The sequence below is a fragment of the Actinia tenebrosa genome, unplaced genomic scaffold (assembly GCF_029948245.1).
Source record: "Actinia tenebrosa isolate PJP-AT-01 unplaced genomic scaffold, QUT_ActTen_1.0 PGA_scaffold15__27_contigs__length_11533743, whole genome shotgun sequence".
Lineage (NCBI taxonomy): Eukaryota > Metazoa > Cnidaria > Anthozoa > Actiniaria > Actiniidae > Actinia > Actinia tenebrosa.
Window position 1 is genome coordinate 4,542,812 of NW_028292575.1, and position 23,698 is coordinate 4,566,509.

General features: G+C 33.9%; 1 protein-coding gene across 5 annotated transcripts in view; it reads right to left on the bottom strand.

The window, feature by feature from the left end:
* LOC116298934 (voltage-gated potassium channel KCNC1) overlaps positions 1–23,448 on the bottom strand; it is a 61,828-nt gene extending 38,380 nt beyond the window's left edge. The window contains exons 1-3 of one of the 5 annotated variants that reach the window (XM_089030498.1): positions 23,324–23,448; positions 10,130–10,280; positions 6,093–6,159 (exon numbers count right to left, since the gene is read on the bottom strand). The gene's annotated coding sequence lies outside the window, so the exon portion shown is untranslated. Of the gene's footprint in view, positions 1–1,857; positions 1,988–6,092; positions 6,160–6,247; positions 6,289–10,129; positions 10,281–13,221; positions 13,402–22,147; positions 22,288–23,323 lie in introns of those variants that run through there. The other 4 variants (XM_089030500.1, XM_089030499.1, XM_089030501.1 and 1 more) reach the window with 4 other exon arrangements.
* Positions 23,449–23,698: the final 250 nt, after the last annotated feature.

Below are 23,698 nucleotides of genomic sequence, written 5' to 3' on the forward strand. Positions count from 1 at the left end.
AACTGAATTAAGATTTCGTGCAAACAAGAGCCCTGAGCAAAAAATAGTGAGAAATCAGTAATCTCAAGAAAAACCCCGGAGGCACTGAAAAAAATTGTTTTTTTGCGTGTGTATATTTATCTCATCAAAATATCATAAACACAAATGATCCAAGAAAAGATCCGTATAACGACTTGCTCTTGAGCAAGCACATACCCATACTTTACCTCCACAAAGTGTTTTCGCTTGGAAAATAATGGAAATATTTTAGATGTAGATAGACTCAGAATTGCAATATCGAACCCTTTGTATTGGTCATCTGATTATTTTCCCCCTTCGAAATCTACCGAATAATTAATCACAATAACCCTCGCGTCCGAATGACTGTCGTCTATTTTCTAAAATGTCCCATAATTTTGTAGCCTTCTTTGTTTTCAGGAAGTTTAGAAGCTAGAAATTTAATAAAGTCGGCGGGTTTGGTTTTTTTAAAATTTTTGTGAGCGAGTGAATGCGAAAAGATTTCACCATAGCGGTGATAACGGAAGTGTTATTCTTCCGTTGAGGTGCCACGATAACGAATATCAGCTACAGAGAATTAAATATTGTAAAGCGTGACGATGTTTGTTGGGTTTTTATGAATATTCAAGACAATTAGAATTTTCTTGAACATATAGGAAGAAATCAAGAACTATATATTTTTACTATGTATGGTCGATTTGAGCAATCAAGACACGAGCTTCCCTTGTTTAAACAGTGTGAGTCACCCGAGATGATAGCAGCGATATTAACCTATCAACTCGTTGTAATCAAAAGCGTCTCCGTACATCGGGTTTGTTCCCGCTAGCATCTGGTGAGCGAGCATAGATCTTTAAGGCCATAATTAAGAGTATTATAATACCTATAATGTCTTGAATATGTGGGCTTGAAGGAAACCCCAAACAGAACCACTTAGCTGAAAACATAACATAGTAGTCTTAAAAGAAAAAGTTATTAAGTTGAGATTAGAATTTCCTGTCTCGACCAATCAGATCCACTTGGATTTGGTATTGTGAAATCTTTATTCATTTTAAACAGTTTCAAACTGGCAATAACCGACAGCGAAAGCATCGCAATTAGAGATATCATGCCATCCTTCAATGAAAAGATATCCCTTTTTTTCTTCGTGGGTTTCTTTTTCATTGAAAGATATTTATTGTTTCTTGCGCTGCTCGACTAATTTTAAAATAGCCGCGGAGGTTTGCGTATTTCGTTAGAACTGGACTGGGAAAAATGCGTTTACGATTCATCAAAGCAATCCTTGATCTATAGGAGGTTGAACAGCTATGTCAAAGGACAGAATAGTAGAATATTCTTAGTATCTTGGCGGATAACAATGCAAATACTTCTGGAAAAATTGATTTATGATTCTTAAGGTCCTCGTGATACCATTATTATGAATTCAATACGTACATACACACACACACGCACATATAAATCTGGGGATGCTCGAGTCTATACTGTCGGCAGAGTGCTCGATGGACTAAGTTGCAGAGCGTAATATGTTGGTGAAGCAAGCAAGCTACTCTACTTACTTCCCGTTTTATTCACTGCATTCCATGCTCTTTACAACAAAAACGTATCGGCTATGAAAAAAGAAAAGCTCTGTTGCATACTAAAATAATTAACTGGCATTATCATGTCTTTACTAGATATAGAACTTCAAGAGGCGATGTTGCAATTTTTTATATTGAGTTTCCAAGTATAAGGAGATGTTTCTTACCTTTCTATCTGTTCAGTCCATACAAAAATAATTAAACGACATTGCCATGTCTTTACTAGACTTTCAAGTGGAGATGTTGCATTTTTTTATATTTATCAAGTATAAGGCGATATTCTTACCTTTATATCTTGCAGCTATGAAAATTGACCGTCGTTTAACTAATCTTGTAAAAACGAATGATAGCTCCTTTATAGCTTTAAGAAGACTTCCATTAGGCAAGACGACCTTAGTACCGCAATTTACTGTCTATCGGTGACTAAGTATCACGCAATAAAAACTGCGCATGCGCATAAAGGTGGAATGAATTCATTGGAAAAACTCTGCATGGCACACAATAAGATTTACTTAATTGTTATTTTGATATAAAGAACACTACTTCAAGAAATTGATATCTTTTAGTTTCTAATCACATAAGCCTTTTAACTCCCTCTATGATATATTTGCATTTCATAATCATCCTTCGTGGCGTTTTCAGGTAGTAACCATGGAGCGATGTATAGTTAAATGTGTTTTAGCAATGTAGCTCGTTAAAATATATTAAAGAAAACATGAAGTAGTTTGTTAAAAGTGGTTCTCCTGCGTTTCTGCCGTTAGGGCTGGTTGCTAGGTTACATCGTCTTTCATTTAGCTATCTGTCATTTAAAGTTTTCTTTTTCAATGTTTTGCTTTTTCTTCTTACCATAGCGTGCTGTAGTAAGTTAAATCTTTGATTATATTGTTCTCTCTAGGAATGAAGAATTAAGTTGATACATCTGTTTGGGTATTCAATGGGACTTGTTAAAATGATTGTCGAATTTGATAGTCAAATATTTTAAAATAAGTTAAAATGTAAAAGTGACAATTTTTACTCTCTCTCTCTCTTCCTTTTTCAGGTTTTTTTTCTTCATTTGTTTGTTTGCCTTCGTTTTCTTCTAATTTTGTCTCTCTCTTCGCTTCTTTGGTATGGAAAACCAAACAAGACCAAAGTATATTCTTTACTATACTCAATAAGATATTTTACATGATTTGATTTCAAATCATACTATTGTCACTAGCACCAGATTGACAAGAACAAATAAGCCCAAGACCCCTTAGAGCTACTGCAGACACAGAAATCTCAAAGACAATAAAACTTTCACCATAATAAAAAGAATGCAGAAAAAATAAACTACAACGAGTAAACAAATCGGACTCAAAACAACTGTGATAACCAACATGGGAATCAAATTTTTTGGTTGCTTGTATTTGCAGTAAACAATTAATTACGGTCGGTAATGCAATTCAGTTCAGAAATATCCATCAAGATACTAATTAGTTTTAGTGTAAAAATTAATCTCCGAAAGATGGTAAAGTGTTGTTTGTTTAAATGACAGGCCAAGCTGTCTGGTGGAAACAAAAGATACACATAACAAATAATAATAATAATAATAATATTGAAGTAGTAGTAGTAATAATAATAATAATAATAATAACATCTCTATCACAGAAGTACAGAAGATTGCTCTCCTTGGTGCTGCACACATCATTAGAAAAACTCTCATGATAACTATTCTTGATTTCTTTTTTCCCTTTTAATTGATTTATTTTATTTTTTATTTTAATTACACCTCGTATTGTAAATATATTCTTGTTTTCCAAAGGCCCATGGATTGGACTCGGTAAACTAAGAATTTTGTAAGCAAAATTGAAGCAAATTGTAAATAAAGATAATAATAATAAAGATAATAATAATAAAGATAATAATAATAATGATAATAATAATAATAATAATAATAATATGATGACGATGATAGTAATTATTAAAATAAATATAATTATATCCAATAAATTTAATGTACAAAACTAAGACGAAAAAAATAATAATAAGATAAATTTGAAATTAATCTTCAAATGCACACTTTCTGTTGATAAAGATCGAAATATTTACAAAGTACACAGAGCAAAACAAAAAACAAAACAAAAACACATACAAATAAATGAAAGAGAATACTTTTATGGATCATGTTTAATAGATCTTCTAAGCTAGTAATCGTGGTGATAAATCAGTTTCGGAAAAAAGCGATCGGACATGCACGTCTTCTCATTCTAAGTGTTTTTAAAGCATAAGAAGAGTTTTTCATTTTGATTATGAGTACAGGAAGTAAAAAATATAACTGGATTCCACAGATATTAATTTGTTATTTTACTTTTTTTAATACTGCAGTTGTTTTCTTGTTTTTGTTTGTTTGTTTGTTTGTTTGTTTGTTTGTTCGTTTGTTCGTTTGTTCGTTCGTTTGTTTGATTGTTTGTCTGTTCGTTTTGTTCGTTTGTTCGTTTGTTTCTACCAGTTTTGTCTGTAATCACAGAGTGGGACAATCACGATTTGTTTGTTTGTTTGTGCTTTGTGTCCCTGTTTGTTTGTTGTTGTTGCTTTTCTTTCCCGCCACTTTGCAATTCAGTTATATGACTTTCTATTTTTTGTTTTTTCATGATGCATTTTACATGTTACCATTTGTTTTTATGATTTTTTTTTTCTGTTACGAACTTATTATATAAACTGTGTTTTATCATGCTGGTAAATTTCATTTCTAATATACCAGTCTACCAATCCGGTGTCAAGGTATATCATCTCTACGAATATATATAAGTAATCCCTAAGAAGATTTCAAAAGTTAATTGTGGAAATATTTATATAAGGAAAACATTTTCCAAGCATCATTAAGTGAGACAAACAGCGGGAAAACTCGTTGGGAGCTCACACGATATCAAAAGATTAAATAAAACAGAGAAAAATAAATTAAAAGGGATGAAGTAAGCCGTGCTCTCTCGGCGTTTGACTTAGACTAGACATTCAGTTTCTTCTCTGACTTTCTCAGTTCTTTTTGGTATTCATTTCTGTTTTCGTCCTTGAAGCAATCAAACGTTCTGTTTTCTTAAATATCCTATCGAAGGAGCATTTTTGAAGACGTTTTGAATCTGTCGGAAAAAAACAAAATTGATAGATATTTAATTTCAGAGCCCGCAGTCTTCCGGTCAGCAGCAGAAACACCGAGTGTGTACAGGAAAAGTTAAAAAGTGATGAAATTGCAATTTCTAGTTAACATCGCAAATTTTCGAGAATATTTAAGCCTTTTAATCCAAGCTTTTTTATTAAAGCTTCTTAATTGCAAAGTTTAGAAAATCAAGGCACAAATCTTCATATTCCGATTTGACTAGTATGGAAACGTTTTCCTTTAATTTTATATATGCTGCCGTTATCTTGTCGTTTTCGTGGCGTGACAACGTCATCGTCATCTGCATCACTGTCATCATGAAGGATTGGTAATTGATTGGCGGTTTCCATCGAGTTTTGGGTGCACGCTGGAGTTTGCTAAGCGGAAGGAAGCGTAAGAGTCGCACACGAGGCGTGGCCGATTGCGACTCTAGCTCCTTGAGTGCTTAAGCAACCGACCAACAAGTGCACCCAAAACTCGTTGAAAGCACGATAACCAATGACCAATGCATGCTTTAATTTTAATTCGATCTTGGGCTTTCACCTAGTTGGAGCCTAGCTCTGTTGTGATTATCCCACGCTGTGATACAACAGCTAAAGCTTAATAGATTTTTTTTTGTATCATAGCAAAAACTTAAAAAAGTCACTGGCAATGGCATTTGCATTTGGCATTTGCATACGGCATTTGCATTATTAATACCATCTTCCCAAATTCACTTACTAATGTGCTTAAAGAAAGTTATCAATGAAATAAAAATTAAGATACAAAAAACAAATTGATGCACGGACTTGACGCCTCTACAGATATCGTGTGCCGTTCATCGTATTTTAATTAATGTACTAGTTGGCATCATTTCTCTTTTTAGATAAGCCTACGAGTTTTACATAATCTACTCTAGGCCGACAGTCATTGCTGCAAACTGTAACACTCTCGCGTGTCCTTGCTGTCATCGACCGACCTTAAATTGCCACCAAATCCTAACTATTGTAAATAGTGTATTTCCGTCTCTTACATTCACTTGTCTCAAACACAAAAAACGTCAAGAACATTTTGTCGTGTCTTATTTTTTAGCTGTCAATGTTAACAATGGATACTTTCATTTAAATATTTTGAGATGAAAAAAATTTTTTTTTTGATAAGTTAAATCAAAAACGTGGAATTGAATAACTAGTCTTGGATCGGCTTTATTCAGTAAGTTTTTTGTAAGCTATTATAACTGACATGACCAACCTGAAAACATACAGCTTGCAATATTATCGACTAAACACTAAACATCTTTGTTATGTATCGCTAAAAACGCACAGAATGATTTTTTTTCGCTAGAGCAACAGCGAGAGCGAAGAAGAGCAGAAGTAAAGTAGAATGAATATTTAAAAATATTATTAAGGAAATTGTTTTTGTACCTGTTTTGCCTCACAGATTCAGACTCTTGGATTCCAATCCATTTCGAATTCTTGCTTCTGCACGTTCCTATCAATGAAAACAGATTTTTAGTACCTAATTGGTCTATCTGCATTTTTAAATGTAGTTAGAATTAAACTTGGGAATCCTAAAATACCATGTACGTATAAGTTTTCCGCTCTCTTTTCCAGAGTTCCTGTCAAACGCCCTCGTGAAAAATAAGTACAAAAATAGGTACATCAGATACAAAATCCAACGATGTAAACAATTAAGTCTACTTAAACCCTTGAGCCAATGCTGAAGCCTTTGGATTCGAAGTCGTATGATAACTTACACAGTAAAAAAAATTTCAATAGATTCAATAGATAAGCCATGTAAAATAACGTATTGTATTCAACCAAGTGTTGTGTACCGAATCGACTCAACCTTTGACATCAACCTATCCGTAAAGAAAGCCAAGCAATTTTAAAATAAATTTCCCTCAACAACCTGACAGCGGGTAGAATTTGATATTAAACAACTCTGACCAATTAGAAATGCCCAATTTATGACTTGGACTTTCCGATTGACCTGTACATTGTATATTAGTGTATTTCTATCTAGAATATTACTTTTGTCCATATGGCGAGATCAAGCTCGTTATGTGTCCTCGGATACGGACTGATGCTGTCTTTGTTGGCAACGAGATAGCTAGAGCCTTAATAGCTAACCAAGATATCATTTTAGATAGTCTTGCTAATTTTCATTGAAAGGATCAGTTAAACTCTGAATTCATGAAATTTAAATTATCCATAGCACATTTTGGAGGGAGATGACACCGATATTTGTGGGAAGGCGGGTGAGGAGACTTTGCAAAACAGACAGATAGACAGACAGACAGGCAGAATTTTTACTTGAGGTATATTTGCAGTTAATTCTACATGAGCTTGGTTTAGAGAACACGTTCTTTAAATTTCACTAGCAGTAATCTCCAAGTTTCTTCAGGTGATCAACGATTTTCAAATACAAAGGAATTGGGAACCTGATATAAGGTCAGCCTGAAACCTTTACGTCCCCTAAATATCAGAACTAGACTTGATAAGTTCTAAGAGAAATAATGTATCGATATACATTAGTCAATATAGAAAATATCATTTTTCTGATGATATTTTTCAACCCATGAAGTATAAAGCTGCCGCCCACTTTCAAGTCTAATAATACCGACAGCAGAAGAAGAAAAACAACTGAGAATGAAAAATGCCCAGCTTATCTCGGTTGCTAATGAAGTGGTGAAAAGAGACACTGTCTGAAGTGGACTGATATATGTCTCGATAAACAGGTCCCTTTATTAAGATACATGATGCACGTACTGATTTGTGTTCAGATACGTTATTTCTATTCAAAACAGGAACTCTATGCCTCTAGAAAGGAATACAAACACAGGGGCGGTTTCAAGGTCGAGTAGGGTTGCAACCTAATTTTCTTGAAAAGATACTACAGTTACCCTGAGCCCACAGTTAATTCTTCGGCGGTTTCTTTCAAAACATTGTAATGGCGAAAATTCTCACTAAGAAATAACCAAATAACTCTATGAGACAGCTGAACATAGCTGCGCATGCGCAATTCTTCAGTAATTTCCCGCCAATTTCACAACATTGCAACCGACTTCCTTCTAAAAAAATACCTGTATCCGCTTTTGATAATTAAGTATTTCCTTTAATTTTTTATTATTTTTATTTTTTATTGTTATAATAATCTACTACACGTGACGTTTGATGAAAACGTATGTTTTGATACAGAATAATAATGGTTGGAATGTAAATACTAATAAACCTTGATCTTTATAGTAATCATGGCATATTTAATTCATATCTTTAATTACTTTTCGTAGCCCCCATACGCACGTATCCGGATATTTTTGAAAAGGGCCGAATTTCTCTGCCAAAACGCGCCACTTTTTGAAAACAGATGTGTGCGGACGGGCAAAAACGTTTCCGAAAACGCTACTTTTTGATAAAACGATAAAACACTGAAGTTCGTATTCAAAAATATCCGATTGGGAAAGGTCTGTCCTCAACATATTTTTTTTTAATTTTGAGCAGTGAATGCAGTCTTATTTTAATTGTTCTCCCATTTATAATCTTTTTCGCAAAGATTTCTTTCAATTGAAGCAGTCCGAGAGTAGAAACAGAACGATGAAAGGGATATTGACAAGATCACTGTAATTTGTATGGTCTGGGGAGATAAATCAAGTCGGTATTTGGCTTGTGCGAGCAAACCAATCAGACTATCTGACCTCTTTTCAGATGTGTGTTTGAAGGAATTTCCGCAAGAAAACAGTATATCACAAAACAGAAACTATATGAGAAAGCTTATAAAGTAGTTTGAAATATTTCACAAAATAGTTTCGTGTTGCTCCTAGGAAACCAGGATATTTTTTTAATACTTTTTAGTTACATGTAGTTCTACTCCCAACCTGACTCAAATATTTTTTTCACAGAATTTCCCAAAAAAAATCTTTCTTAAGTACAAAATTAACTACATCAAACATTTAAAAATTCAAAAAGTTGTGTGGATCAGACTGAATGGATGTTGCAATTCTTTTTCTTTCTTTCTTTTTTTTTTTTTTTTTTTTTTTTTCCCTGTAGGATTTCCACAAGAAATCAAAGTTCAATCCCAGACATTACGAAACGTCCAATTAAGACCCGATGGATGGTCGCGCGTGTGGTCAAAATCTAGTAAACTTGAAGACACCGAATGTGGTCGAAATCTAGTAAAAAAGAGGTAGGTAAGACCAAACAGTACTTAAACTTTCCTTTGTTGGATAATCTGTCTTATTATCATAATTTATTAACATCTCAATGTTGTTAATGGCTCTAATTAAATGTGGGAAAACAATTCAAAGGGATGGATTAAGGTGGAACCGAACGTTACTTATTCCTAATTTCTTAAGCCTGCTTATCAATATTGAATAATGCCATCAATGATATTCAAGAAATTACGGCGTCAAAGTAAGCTTCTTAAATTTTTTTTATAGATTTCTTTGAGAAGAAAATCCTTACTTTTTTATCTAGCTAGTCCTTAAATTCTGAAAAACAGTCTATGCTATGATTAAGTAACTTCAAAAGGTGAAAAGTCTAATTCTATTCATAAGTTAGCCTTGCCCTGGCTTAGGATCAGCCTACAACCAAGATAAAATAAAATAAAATAAACATAACTCAAAAATGTGTGTCGAACATGCAATTCTCAATTTACTCATTTCCTGATCGATGAAGCGGCTTTAAATATATATCCCATGATTTTTACTACAAACCATCTATACCAAGTTCTTCAACAGCAATTCTGTTGTTGACGTATTCATTATCTCGCGACCTCTTCGGCTTTTCAATATAAATATTTCATCAAAAACCTGTTTAAGGCAACTCATGTACTTCATACCATCCAACTCTGCCGACTTATTCGTCAGAGCTGTGATATATGTCTTCAGTATATTCTGATGGAATTAAGCTAGAGATCCTAACATCTTTAGAAACAAAGTAATGGCAATAAATCTTTTTCGGAATGGATGCAAATTTTTGTTTAAGTGCTCGATCGCCAGATTACTTAGTTCAATCCTACGTTTTAGGTCTAACAATAGGAAGAACTGGTTGTTAAAAATGCGCTATCTTTTGAACTGATAACGACTGGCATGACGTTAAGCAAGACTACGATGTAACATGGGGTCTACACAATTACTCAGATACCTTTTAGAATCTGTTGGCAATTCAATGATGTGTTTTCACATCTTATTTGATCCCATTAAATCCATACCTTTAAAATATAGGAATTTTCATACTTATAAAATAAAGAATACTCAAATCAGCTTTTTTCAAGGATTAATTAAGTAGAGGATTGGTTTTGTGGATTCGTATGATTAGCAACAAGAAACGTCTGTAATCCTTCTGGGCACTCACAATAAAGATACATTGAATTTTTGACCGGGGACTCGTAAATCAGAAACAAGTGGTACTGCCACCATAGGAAAGAAAGGGAAACAAAGATTGAGTGATTTGAAACTCACCTGGTAAGGTTACTCCTGCTGCTTATAGTGTTTTGTTTGTGGGCCACTGATGTTTCGCGTGAATTGCTTTTGGTCATGCGCAGTAGGTTACGGCATATCGTGACATGACGTTACCGCATGTGCTTGTAGATTGACAGTCTGTTAATTAGAGCTGAATGAAGAAACATAGTTGATTAACAGAGGAATAGAATAAGTATAGTCATTTGTTCGTTTTGCCTCTGTATTTCGTTTGTTCTTTCACTTCTTTTCTATCCATTTACTTATTCGTTCATTGATTAATTCATCTTTTTCGATTTTTTTTTTTTTTTTTTTTTTTTTTTTTGTATCAGTATCGACATCTATTCATTTTAGTTTCCTCAGTTGATCAGAACCAAAACACAAGCCTGCATCAAATCATCTACAGATGTTTTCCTCTCATCCTTACTGTCACCTTAAACTGTTCTCAATCGCAACCGAAGACAAACAAATTTAGTGTGACTACTGATCTAGCCAAAACACATCCTCCTCAGGGCACCTCACACAGTCTACCAAGCCCTATCGATCCACAACAGACTATTCAAAAGATTTAATTAGCTAAAAGTGATGTGCATCATTAATATTACTGGCCGTGTACTCTTGCTAATCAGGTTTTTTGACATTCATTTTGTTGCCTTCACAAATCGAGGTCAATCTTGTAAGGCACTGTGACCTCTTCACATTCACATATAGATAAATTAAAGATAAAAATAGAAGGTAAATCTAAATTCAGTAAAAATCAATTTCTCATTATTTAGATTATCTTTCATCGCTTCATTTTAGAAAATTTAATTGATATCGATTGAAATCAAACATCGTTTGAACTGAGACGATTATTTTTGGAACTAGTAGAGACCTACAATTTTCAGTATTTGATTCATCTTTTTTTGTTTTGGTAATATAGAATTTATGTATTTGTTTTATTCATTTATGTATTAGCATAAGCAACATAATCTCGATGACTTTAAGCATGATTTCACAGATTTCAGTCTGTCATTTTTTAGTCTTCTTCATCCACCCATCCGTCTATGCATCCATCCGTTTATGTATCCATCCATCCGTCTATGTATCCATACGTCTATGCATCCATCCGTCTATGCATCCATCCGTCTATGTATGTATCCATCCATCCGTCTATGTATCCATCCGTCTATGTATCCATCCATCCGTCTATGTATCCATCCGTCTATGTATCCATCCATCCGTCTATGTATCCATCCATCCATTCATCCATCCATCCACCTATCCATCCACCCATCCATCCATCCATCCATCCATCCATCCATCCATCCATCCATCCATCCATCCATCCATCCATCCATCCATTCATCTCTTTCTCCCTCCCTCTATCAATCCCTCCCTCCCTCCCTCCCTCCCTCTATCAATCCATCCCTCCCTCCTTCCCTCCCTCCCTCCCTCCCTCCCTCCCTCCCTCCCTCTATCCATCTATTTGTCTTTTATCTAAGATTAATTTGCTGAATCTAATGATTTTTTTTTCACTTTTCACCAATATTTCTCAATATTTCATGTCACCTACATTTTTCTATTGTCTTTCTTATCACCTTTACTTTCCACCATCTTCAATATTTTTCTGAATCTAATCCTATTTAACTTTATTTTTACATTTACTCTCCTATTTCTATTCCTGACTCACTAAGATTATTCCAAGTCTATTCCCATGTTTTCCTTAATCAAACTTTCCTTTCCATCTCTGACCAATCTTATTTTACGAACTGAAACCGCTAAACAGCGATAACACTAAATTTCATTTTTCATATCCCATTATTTTTATATCATTTGTTGACTTCAACATTCACAAAATTGAATCATTTTAAACCAATATACGAAGCATAGAAATTTTTTGTCTTTTATCAATAAATCACTTCCATATGATAAATATAATCCTTCAGCTTTAGTTCTAACTCAAAAAGGGTTTAAATTTAAAAGGGGCTTTGGATATCTGTGACTCAAGTTAATCCCATATAAAACACAAAAACATTTTAAAGTCTTTAACTTTTAGGTGGCTTTTCTTTTGCGACCTTTTGCGATGTTCCGAAGATTAACGTGAGCTTTTTCGTATTAGCTAAAGGAGAATAAAACGTCCAGAAAGCGAGTTTTAAGGCTAAACTGACTTTTTGTTGACTTAATATATGGCATTTTGATTGGGTTAAATTTTGGAGTCAAGACTAAATTGTATAGGTCTTCAAGTTCAAATCAAACTGCCCTATCAGTCGTAAAGTTGTTATTTTCTAAGATGTTATAACAAATTTATGACAGCCAGTCTTTGTTATAACAAAAACAGGGTTTTCAAACCTTGAGCTACAAGAAATAGTGTTGGTGTCATCGGTTGAACTTTAACAGTAAATCAAAATTGAAAGGCTAAAACTATTCAAGATTATGATTGGCTTTTACCGAGGGTCAAGGCAATAAATTATATTCTTACGAAATATCCATGAAAATATTGAATTAAAACGTAAATATGAGTTTTAAAATTTCGATTTTTAAAAGAGATGTCAAAAAGGTGGATAATTTCTTATAATTGTAATACACCGATGATTTTTAAACTTTCAATCCATTCTTCTTAATTTTCAGTGCATTTGATTCTAATATTAAGCTTTGCTTTTTTTGAAATGTCAACATATATAGTGGCTCAACTAAAAAATAATAGATGAGAATAGTTGAAAAAAATAGTATTTGATTCAATTTTGAATCTATAATCAAAAATCTTATGAATATTTAAAAAATAAAATTTAAAATATTATAACAAAAAATTCGGAGCAGAGAGTGAGTTTGAACAACAATTTCTGTAGATTTACTTTTCCTTATTTGTTTGTTATTGATATAATTCAAAAAAGCATTGCTTGCCATCAATAACCTGAATTAAAAAGTGCCTTGGCGATTCGTGTAGCATCGGTAGTTAGAAACGAGACATGTTTAGACTGTCTGTCTGCACATGGAAAAAATAACGAGAGAATAAATCCCACATTTCAGCGCCTTAGAAATGATCATAGAACACCAAAAATATTGAAGTAGTTGTATACTACGTGGTTCAACTTATAGTTATTTTTGAATCCTACCTTTTTCACGCAGTCACAGTGAATGAGAACTGGCTTGAGAGAACATAGACTGAAAACTTGCGGTAATTGTGACAAAAGAGAGATTGAAGCAAGCTAGATGTTTACTCGAGAAAGACAATTGTCGAGTCTGATTGGGACTTCTGCACTATCTTAGCGGAAGCGATGAGGTGTTTACGATAATGCACTGCCAGTAGTAGTAGAGCCTTAAAATAACAATGCATGCGCAGTAAGGGTACTTAATGATTAGATACTTTGAAGAAGCGCTAAGCACGCAGGGTAGCGAAAGAGGTCTGGATGTAACGCAAATAAGGGGATTGTAACTGGTCAATTTGTGGGCATTAACATAACTTTTTCATAAATAAAAACAACCCTTTTTTGAGGGAAAAAAAGATTTATTCAAAAAATGTATTGCGATACGGACCTTTCAATAACCTGAAATTAGATCTAACCGTGCAAAACAGTTCAATGCATTATTAAAGACTCTGACCATTTTAATGGCAATCATCAAGGAATATACAAGGTAGTAAAATCTCTTTTCAGAAATAATCAATAAAATAAATGCATGGATCAGTGGCATGCATGCTGAGAAGGTTCAACACAGCAATTCAAATTAAAGGCACAAGCAGCATAGACGCCTAGACGCCTTGATTATATATAAGTTCTTATGTGTGGAACTTAAAACTCGTGGGTATAAAGAAACAGAATATCTAATATAAAATATCATTATCTATTTATTTCAGGAATTTTAATAGAAAATATTAATGACATTTCTTAGAATTTTTCCGGCAATTTTTGTCAGCACGATTGAAAAAGTGAAATTGAACTGTTGTTAATTAGATATGTGGAAGTTGAGACTCTTGAGTGTAATACAGGAATATTAATAGAAATTATTAACGATATTTTTTGGGATTCTCATGCAATAACTAAAAGTAATTGTCGGCAAGATTAAAAAGGTGAAATTGAATGAATTGTTTTGGAAATATTTTGTGGAAGGACTCACGGGTATATCCAAAAAAAATAAAAATGAGGCGATATTCTTTTGGACTTTTCTATGCAATATCAGAAATGCTCTAAGCAGGAGTCGCGAAAGTAAAAACTAACAGTTTTGTTGTAAATGATGTAGTTATTTAGATAATGGCCGGAAAAATAGAATAACGAAAAGTAAGACGCAAAAAAAAATCAATCCAGATAGATACGATAGAGTAAACCGGCAAACAAACAAACCAAAAACATCACGTTTATTGCTAAAGCTGCGAAACATCACTGTCAGCACTGTAGTTTATATTTTAAAAGACACTCACATTCGCTGCCAATTTCTTAATAAAAAACCCAGACAGCATATATTTTTAATTTCCTTATACATCATGCAATTTAAAAAAATCTATTAAGAGAGACAATTTCGCCAGCTTATCACGAAATTGGCCAGTAATTAAACTGAGGTCATGGTCATGGCTGTGGGCCGATTAAAGTATGTGGTGGTACTGATGGAATCTAAGGTTCTTCAGTTCAAAATTGCTTTCATGATTTTTGCCCAGATGATTAAAGTGTATGGATTATAATAGAGGATTCGAGACGTCGTGATTTTAAAAGATCTAGGGATCACAGACTGCTTTGAAAAAGAATAACAATTTCCCTGGGGTCCATTTTTGATTATTTCAAGGAAGTGAAACCGCTAGATACCCGAAGGGTGGTGACTGAAAACACTCGACGAGTAAGCTCTTCTTAGGGATACATCACGACATGGTCCGGTTTTGGACAAAATTCATCAAGTTTTTCATTTGAAACGATGCATCATTTCCTTATATTATTTATTGTCTACCGAAAATACTTAAAGTCTAGAAACTTTGATAAAACTTTTATTATAATAATAAATATATTGATCCTCGTATGATAAGATGCACAGGCATTGGTCAGTGCAGACCGCACATATTTCTGAAGAAAATGAATTTAATATTTATAGCTGAGCTTCTCATCACTTCGTTATAAATATCATCTCGGATGTGATACTTAATTTTGTCATAAGTGTGTGCTAGTCATTTTTGTAATTCAGTATAAACCCCACGCATGTAGTAGCTGCAAGCAATGGAAGAGTAATTGCGCAGTGTTCAACCCAACATCCCTGGAAAAAACTATACAGTTCAATTCTTATGAAATAGGAAATCGCACATTATAAAACCAAAATAGAGTATTCCAAGATTTAGCAAAATTGACTAAGCTTTACTTTTAAATACTACGGTCTTTAGCCACGTTGGCATGCATAGACACTCAGACATTTTACGTCTATACCTCCATTTCGAGTATAATTGATTAATAAAGAAGGTCGAGAGTGCACCCTGTGGTCGGAGGCGTGTGAAGTTTTGCATGCGACCATACGATATCATCCAACGAGCATGAAAAATAAATACACCAGTGCCAAAAAAGAAAAATGTTGGGCCTCGCATTTGCATTCTTTCTGCTAACGTCTATAAATATCATGGCTCTTCCTATCTTCTTTTAATCTTCCTATATGACTATCACCATATGAGCACAATATTTAATTTGCAATTAAAGCGACTTCCAGACATTGCTCTGTACAGATGCTTTGTACCGATCTACAGACATAAACGTAAGTAGGTTTTTAGGCGCGCACGTAAAATTACATTATTCTCTTTATCTACCAATTATTATACCACATGTGTATCACTAATGGCAAGACATACCTCAAACATAATCGAAATACCGATTGAAGCTTTAAACTAGAATTGCTTTATGAGATTCCTCCCTCCACACCTCTCAAATTCTTATTCTGCAAAGGAAAAACCTCTGAGTATCATCACTCCTTACCCCATTTCTGGTTGTTTTTTTTTCCAATGGTTTCTGTTGACAAAATTTGACGAAAAGTGAAAATTGGCATAAGATCTAGCTAGTATGTCGCCTCGAGCTGAATAAATTTCCTTTGTGCATTCTATCCATGTCTTCGCCGGAGTGCCGCAGAGAAGACGTTGACCAAAACGATTTGTATAAGTGACAGTGAAATCCTAGAAGGTTTGCGAAATTTGACCACTTTAACATATAATTTTTTTAAAAACCTAAAAGCTAAGGAAAACTAAGCTAAGTGTGACTGCAACAAGGCTTTGCCCGGCATATTCTTTCACAATATCACAGTACCTGTGTCTAAAAAGGCAGCTGGATCTTACATAATTTTAATGACACAAATATAAAACCAAAGTATCACCAAACGATATCACTCAGTACTTGTTCCCTTACACATTGTAACTAAATAACTAAAAGAATTAACTTACTCAGATATATATATAAAAGGCACGAATAATAGTAATGGCTTGTGCACTGTGTTTGATTAAAAATAGAGAAAGCAGTCATGGTCAAAACATGAAATAGGGAAGTGTAATATCGTTTTAAATTATTAAAAGCATCCTATCTTTTTTTTTTTTTTTTTTTTTTTTTTTCCCTCTTCCTTTCCTTTCCGTTTTTTCGTTCGTTTGTATTTTCCTCTCGTTTTTCCATTTCTTTTTCCCTCACGTTATTTTACTTTACCTTTTATTTATTTATTTATTTTTATCTCTTTCTTTCCAATACTTTTACTTGTTTTCTTTGGCTTCCATCCACTCCCTTTCTTCTTCCTTCCTTTCTTTTTTACTTTCTTCATGCCTATAACGTAATCTAGCAAATCAAGTCAATTGCCAAGCTTAGCATAATGTTCATTCTGACTCTTGCTTTCATTAAATATCTTCATTAAACTGAACAAAATCAACTCAATAAAAAATGCCAATTTAAAAAAAAAAACCAATTTTAATCTGTCGTATCGGTCACTCAGCCAGCAATCCGCGGAAACTATAAGATTGAAGGGCTAACACTCCTCGAACAAAAGTAAGCTTTGTTGAGGTTCTTGAAATCCATTTAAACGAGGAATTGAATAAAGATTATAGAATGAGATGAAAAAGATTAAACTGTTAAAATATTATGCCGTATGATTGTGTAAAATTTAAAGCAAGTTCAGCTTGGTCAACTGAAATGCAAGGCACAATTCATCCTCTACCATCCCCGATTCTCTCTCTTCCTCTTCCTCTATTTATAGGTTGAAAAAGAACTCAAAGACTCTATCTCTTTTCTATGAAAGCAAGTCAAGTCCACGAACTGAGTCACTTTTAAAAAGCTTTAATTGTCATAGAGCCGCCATCTTGGATGACTTTCACGTGTCATTGCTTTCTGTTTCATATAATCCAACATGGCCGCCAACCGGCCAAGAATTATTTTCATTCATCTAACTGTACGTTCCTTCCTTCCGTGTCAACCTACTCCTATATTTTTGTAGCTCGAATCAATAAAAGACTGTTCTAGCCTGATGTACTTTTCTGCCCAAGTGTCAAAAGCCTGGAGAAGTTCCGCCTATTTAAGGATATGCGTTCTCTTTATAAAGTAAACAAGCTCAACTTGCCTCCCAGCATAACAGCCTTTTCTATTAACAAGAATATACATTATAGAACTACGTTTTTTAGTATTTACTTAAATTAAAGAAAAATTTACGTATAAATGCAATAACTCGAACCAAAGACAAAATATAAACACATGAAAGCCTAAGGGTCTAAAATTCAGCTTTGATTGATATATGATATTATTACTACATTATAATAATTTTGGAATTAAACTGAACCTTGGCATATTTCCCCTCCCCATGCATCCTCCCCCTTCCCCGAATGTAAATTTTTCGCGCTCCTTTCCCCAGGGTCTCTACTGACTTTATGGTGCTCGATAAGTGGTCAATTTAGGAAGATAACAAAAATACCCCTAGGATGTCCACATTTTCCTTGTTACATGTAACATAAACGTTTTTGTGTTGACACCTAAATATGACTTTGAAATAATTAATCAGTATCGATTCTACCTTTCGCTCTATTTGTTACTTATATCCCATTGCATTTGATGTCCATCCTTATACTCATCCTCGCCTTTTGATTTTCTGATGTTCTCTAGAGAAGGTGATAAAGGAGGGAGAGGCTATTAAGGTCTAATGCAATAAGCCTTTTCTGACTTCGATAAACAGGAGACATTATTGTCTATAGATCCCTTGCAGCACTTTGGAATGCAGCTCAATCTGGGAAACAATGGGTTCCAATTCTCAGGAAATTCTTTTGTTTTGTCCCCCAGATTGAGCTGCTTTGACGTCACGTGCAAGGGGTCTGTAGCTTTAAATAACACCATATAAGCCATTCCATGATGGAGATAAAATTGGGTCGAGTATTTAAAGCATTGCCGAGTTTCATTTCATGAGACTGACTAGGTCGAAGGCCTGACAATCGTGGAAACAATGCCACAAATATCTCCTCCATTTCCCAGTGATTTTTGTATATTTGTTCAAAATCGGACTGCATTTGTCGAGATCAATTGTATCATACAATTACATTTTAAAATGTTCATTTTGTACAGCCTGGTCAGCAGTTGTCCTGTCGGCTCAGTCCTCAGTCGATATCAAATTTTAAGATTGCAGTGCATGGTGGAAGTGTTTTAAGGGACATTTTTCAAAATGGCGTCTATCTAGTTACCTAAACGAATCCACAATGCACTGCAATAACATCTTGATCCAGTTTTTCCTCTGCCACGGAATAGCTAATAAGGCAACAAAAGAGATCCCAAAGTACCCTATCGATCTCGGAAGGTATCTGGTTCACATTTTATGCAGTCATCTTCTTATCATAATGATCATTATGATATTGACCATCTGTCATTACCATAATACCATCGTTTATGATTTTAAACCTTGCTGCATTAAGTTTATTGTTATCACTACCAGGTGTTGTCTACATCCGATATATCATCGCCATCATGTGAACATTATCTTCAGGATAATCTTTAAACTTTTACTTATCACCTACACTCCAAGTGTGTGCAGGGTGTCTGGCTTCTTTACTACATTAGTACAAACTTTTATGCGTACCTGAAGATTATCTTCCCACAATCTGTTTTTTATCCCTCGAACAAATCCATTCCTTCCTTCCTTCCTTCCTTCCTTCCTTCCTTCCTTCCTTCCTTCCTTCCTTCATTGACCCTATTTTATTCGTTCATTTATCCATCACTCCGCTCAGTATTAATTCAGTCATTCAGTCATGTATCCAATATCATTTTAAGAAATAAGACAGCCATGTTGTTGCAACACGTACTGTCATCTTCAGTTGCAGACGGATATCATTGCAATACAAACAAACCAATTATCATCAATTATCATCATCTTTAAGATAGTTACCATCATTACTTCTTCATGAAAAATTCTTATAATATTCTATTTGTTGTAAATTATTTACTCCCTACTCTCCATCAAGTACTTCAAAGACATCGTCACATCCTTATATTAATTAAATCTAATCATAGAGTCAAGGCCATAATGGCAGAAAATATAACTGCTCGTACTTTTCTCTCTTTGCCGGCGTTAAGAGCTATTTTTCTAACATAAACACAGTCCGAGTCGAATTGTTTTTTAATTTTTCATTCTAATCTTGACACAGATACTGGCCATTATGGTTTTTGCGGCTTCATAAGAACATAGTACTGTGTGAAACCACATTTATAACCCAACCACATTAATATTCTAGAAGCTACAGTTTTTCGATATATTTGAGAAAAAATGGATGGGCAAACCGGGTGCGACTTCCGAGGCAAAATATTAGTTATGTATTCTACAGCATGAAGATTCGATATGTAAATGCATTGCTTTCGGTATTTGCTTTTATTTCGCAGGCATCCCAGCATCTCAGCCAGTAATTCATAAAATCGAAAATTATTTATGAAGTGATCGAATGCTGGTTGTATTATGAGATAGGGAACAATTCCAGGAAAACAATAGGCCTCTTCGGCTTGGGGTAATGTTTTCCCATTTTACCTTACCACGTGTCATTTCCTTGAGAATAAGATTCTTTGTTTGAGCTCTACTTGTACTTGCTCGTGTGCAACCGAGCGCAAACCTTAAACAAAGAAATAATACTCTAGGGAATGACATTTGGTCTGAAATGGGAAAACATTACGTCAGAGCCGAAGAGGTCTATTGCTGGCATCTCATTTCACACTCGAAACCAAGCAAGCAAGCATACTTTTTTGTGAGGTTTGGGAAATAATGGGTGGGGGGTCGTTCTAAGAAGGTTCACTTTCGGTTTGACTGAGGACATTGATTGAAGATCTCCTGGCACTCGATTTCTAATAACATCTTATCGGTTTATCACAGCTTAGCTTAATTAAGCTAGTTGAGTATCTCTCAGCCTTATAAGTTAAATGCCTTTATTAGTAAGGACTAGTAAATATTGACAAATATTCCGCATAGTATAACGTCAGACGACTAACTTCACTAGATTGAGCTAATGGATTCTATATGAAACACTTTATCGACCTGAAAGTTTTCGTTCTGAAATCCTATCTTCTTTCCGAATTAGCACGTTTTACATCATGTCCAGAAATGATCCTCGCCAACTGATTGGTTAATCGAGGTCTTTGGTTAGAAGTCAACTGAAATGAATCCCACTAGCAATGCATATGTGGAACTGGTCGCAGATGGTTAGGTCAAGGTGGACGACTTACTCTCTTGCGATAAGTTGAAGGAAATTTAAACTGTAGAAGTCTTGGCAAACCGTCAAGAGGATGAAGGGGGAAAAATCCCTCAAAGAAACCGACGAATATCTATGCAATCTAGTCTGTAGCCATATTTGTCTTCGCTTCAATTGTTGTTGCCATGGTAAATTTGATAGTCATTAGTCTTTATGCGTACTCGGAAACATTTAACGGTTTTAAGCAATATCTTTGTTGTTTACCTTTTTTAAACGGCTTTTAGCAAGCGGAACCGATAGTGTCCATTGCCATGGATGTCTTGTTTTCTTGGCCTTTGATGCTTGCGTCCAATATTTAGTTTACAAAAAGTGTTTAATAGTGTATTTATTTTTTCAGTTCTTGCAGTATCTTTCAATCTATACTTAATGACTTTTTTTCCAGTCATCAAACCGGCTTGCCATTTATGGCTTGATTACGTTAACCCAAATAGTCCAGAGGGATAAATTAGTATTTCTTAGATACTTATATTTTGACTTCTTTTAACCAATTAGTCCTATAGAGATTTTAAAATTTCCGATACTTTATATTTATGTATTTGCAAATAGACATGTCTTGGCTAATTTTCCTGATTTCATTGATATTTTGATGTCGTTTCTTGATATATTTATTTAATATAAGAAAACTTAATCATGTTACTTCCAAGAAATTGTTTCAATTTCCAGACATAACACCACATATAGAATACATAAGATACAGCATTACTTTTTGCTTTTTTTCAATTCCGAGGAAAAATTGAATTACACAAAAGCTGAATCGACATTAATTTTTAAACATAAAACATACGTCCAATAAATATGTAAAAACGCATGGACTGAACAAAATTTATAGTAAAAAATTGATGCTGCAAATGAAACTGTTTGAAATTTCATTGGATGCAGATTTTTTTTTTTTTTTTTAGCTGCTTTCTGTCATTATCTTGCCCTTTTGAAAAAATAGCGCTGATTAATGCGAAAACGTACAAAATAAGCCGAGGTAATCATATCTACCAGCTGTTTTATAATAGGAGTCGAAAGTCACGTGCAGTTTACAGTTCATATCCGCCATGTTGGTTAACTTCAAATACAAACACGTAATCCTTGACAAAGGATTCCATATATATATTTAATATTCTTGAATGATTATTGATAATGATTAAAATGATCTATCAGTATTATTTTTTCTTGAAATGTAAAAAGTCACCCTTTCAGTTATTTTTCCTTGGCGTAAAATTTTTCCGCCATTTCGGCGGTAAATTCAAAGCAGAAAATTTTTTTTTACAAATTTCCATATATATTTTTTTATTTTCTTGAATAATTACCGAAAATAATCCGCTAATAGTTAATAATTCTCTTTAACTTACCGATCGATGACGGTTGGCGTTTCGGTTTTAGAAATCGTGATTCGATATCGGTTATCCACCCAAGGGCGGGAAAACTCGATCACCTGACCTGCTACTACAGATTTTCTAGAAAAATCTTCCCATTCAGAAAACTATTTTCCTTTGAGCCAGTTGACTTTCTCCACGGGAGAGAAGCTCCTTGATTGCCTTCCCAAAGACAACACCATGTGGTTTTCAAAACATTACCTTGGATATCACCAGGCATATGTAAACAGTTTGTCAATATCTTAAAAGTATCGGACACGATGTTAATATTTGTTTGTTTTTTTTTTCTATATTGCTTCGTGTTATGAGTAAGTCCTTTATCGGAAGAAAGTTCACTATAAACATTAAAGTTCTTTACGTGAATAATTTTTTGCGATAAAAAATATTATCATATAACAAAAAAATTGCTGGTGTTAGAAACACTTTATTCCGCTAATTATTTCTTATATTATTCATGTCAACTATTTATTCATTTCTTTAAGTTAGATTTTCTGAGAAATGCTTCATTTTTTCTTTATAGAAAAACACATATTAAATTTACCGACCTTAACCTGTTTTTATTTTATACCTCTTTTAGATAAGAGAATGGATATTCTAGATCATGCAGTTTATCTATATCTCCAAAAACAAGATGTAATGAGGTTTGCATTTAGATTGAACCAAAAACCAGTATCTTTCGAATTGATTTTAGATTTATATTTCATGATCCTTCGGTTTAATTTTCATTCGTTTGATTTGAGCTAGAAACCCATGGAACCTATAATGCCATTCACAATACTAACCTTCCTCTCGTCATTCGAGTTTAAATTTCTACTCTTTTTGAGAGAAAAAATTAATCGAATTAATGGAATAAAGTAAAGTTTATAACTTATGAATAATAACCAGCATCACAAACATCGGCCAGTCTGATAAAAAACGTAACTGAACTGATAAACTGACCTAACACCTTTCCTACAAGTTTAATTTCTCAATATCAAACATGAACTTGCATGGTCCGTGAAGAATAACACTAATATGGCCGAAAACCGATCGATGTTTAATTCGGCCTTCTCTTTGAATATTTAAGGTAAAAAATAATAATATAAAGAGATACTGAAGCGGACAGGCTTCGCGACGAATAACAAAATAAAAGGTCAGAAATTATTGTCTTACCTTATTTGTTTTTCGACTGAGAATCAAGGTCCGATTGACACAGCCTTTCCATAGTCGTAAATTTAAAGTCCAAGCTGTAATGTGGGTAGTAATAGTCAGTGGTTTAGGTATTTTTTTCTTTGACAAAACAATGAATAATTTATGAGTATCATTTAAATAACTTTTATTATCTCTCCTGTGCAAGATACGTATAAGTTCTCCCGAAACTGACACCGTCTGCTTTGTTATAAACGTTTTTGTACGCAGTGTTTTAAAAGCTTCATTCTGAAGCTTCATTCTTCACTTGTTATATTCAACACACTGACGCATTCTCAACTATACAGTATACACCGCTAGTCATTATCATAATTAGCAACTAATTCACTTTTGAAATGC